Consider the following 1,934-nt stretch of genomic DNA (forward strand, 5'->3'; position numbering starts at 1 on the left):
TTCCCGGCCCGGGGCACAACCCCGTGTCCCCTGCATCGGCAGGCGGACTCTCAACCACTGTGCCACCAGGGAAGCCCTGTGTCTCTTTTTTATAAAGACTTAGAAGAAACTTAACTACAATATCTCTTTCATATCCAATGAAGACAACAATGCTATCATCTAATAGCCCTTCTATGTTCAAATTTCTTAAAAAACTTCCCTTTATATTTGGATCGTTTATATTCGGATCCAAACAAGATCCACACATTGAATGTAGTCAATATTGATATTTCTCCTTTAATCTGTAACAAAATGATGTAAAAACAAGGCTTCTCTAATCTGTAACAAGTACCCCTCTTTTATTTTTTTTTTAACCTCTTCATATCATTTATCCCCGGGAAAACCCAACACATTTGACCTACAGAATCTCTCACACTTGTGCATTTAGCATTTCTTGTGGTGGTCTTTAACATGTTTTGCTCTCTCTTCTACATTGCTTGCAAACGGACAGCTAGACCTAGAGGTTTCATTAGATTCAGGGTTAGTTCTTTTGCAAGAATACTTCATTTGTGGTGTTGTGTTCTTTGAATCAAATCAGAAGTCACATATAATATCTGGTTGTCTCATGTATCGTAATGTTGAAACTGATCAGTGGTTTCAGGTATTGTCAAACAAATCCATCCATTATAAAGTTCACCACCACCTTTCCTCTAATGGTTTTAGGATCTTCTGATGGTCATTTTAGGTCCATTAGAGGTTGAAAAATAGTGATTTTTCTAATTTTATCCATTCTCCTGCTTTTATGATGTTTCCTGATGTATAGAAGTTTTACATTTTTAGGTATAGTCAGGTTAACAATCTTACCTTTGGAACTCCAATGTATGTCTCTCCAATCCTGTGAAATTGCCAAAAGTTCTGCTAACTTCTCTCACTTTTAGTAGTACAGGCCCTCTTCTAGGTTCTTGGTCTCTCCCAGCTTCTCAAGAAATGACAAATGCCCTGAGGTTGAAAAGCTGCTGTAAAATGTCTGCTCAGAACTTTGCACCTCCCTTCGTCCCAAGATCTTAACCCCTTGAGTCATGAGTACTTTCATAGTTCTCCAGTATCTTCCAAATACGTTTTATCTGGCTTTTCTAGCCACTCTAAAATAGCTGGAGGTAAAGTCTATAATAAGTTCTCTTGATTAACCAGGATAGGTGAGGTAGAAAAAAGTATGATACAGACTATATTTAATGCAAACATACTTTCTTTAAAATTGCACCCAGGGCTTTCCTGGTGGCGCAGTGGTTGGGAGTCCGCCTGCCGATGCAAGGGACACGGGTTCGTGCCCCGGTCCAGGAAGATCCCACATGCCATGGAGCGGCTGGGCCCATGAGCCATGGCCGCTAAGCCTGCGCATCCAGAGCCTGTGCTCCGCAACGGGAGAGGCCACAACAGTGAGAGGCCCGCGTACCACAAAAAAAAAAAAAAAACTAGACAAAAACTGTAAAGTAACTAAGAGGGTCTCTTGTGAAGATGAAAGCCAAAATTTCATCAAGGAACTGAAAACTATAAAAAAAAAATGACCCTGTAGATAAAAAACAAACAAACAAAAAAAGCAGAAATTCTAGAACTAAAAAAACCCCTGAAATTAAGAATTGAACAGATGGGTTTAACAGCTAATTAAACACAGTTGAAAAGGGATTTGATAAACTTGGAAGATATATTAGAAGAAACTATCCAGAATTCAACATGGAAAGTAAAAACAATGGAAAAATACAGAAGAATGGATAAGATACACAGAAATACAGTGAGAAAAAGCTAGAAAACCTATCTTTAATGCAATGAAAGGAAGAAAGGACCAACCTAGAATACTACACCAAGCTAAAATACTCTTCAGGAATAAAGGTAAAATAAAGCCCTTTTGACACACTGAAAGAATCTGTCACCAGTAAACCTGCTCTAAAGGACGCTCT

Source organism: Lipotes vexillifer, unplaced genomic scaffold, assembly GCF_000442215.2.
Source record: "Lipotes vexillifer unplaced genomic scaffold, Lipotes_vexillifer_v1.1 scaffold252, whole genome shotgun sequence".
NCBI classification, from domain to species: Eukaryota; Metazoa; Chordata; class Mammalia; order Artiodactyla; family Lipotidae; genus Lipotes; species Lipotes vexillifer.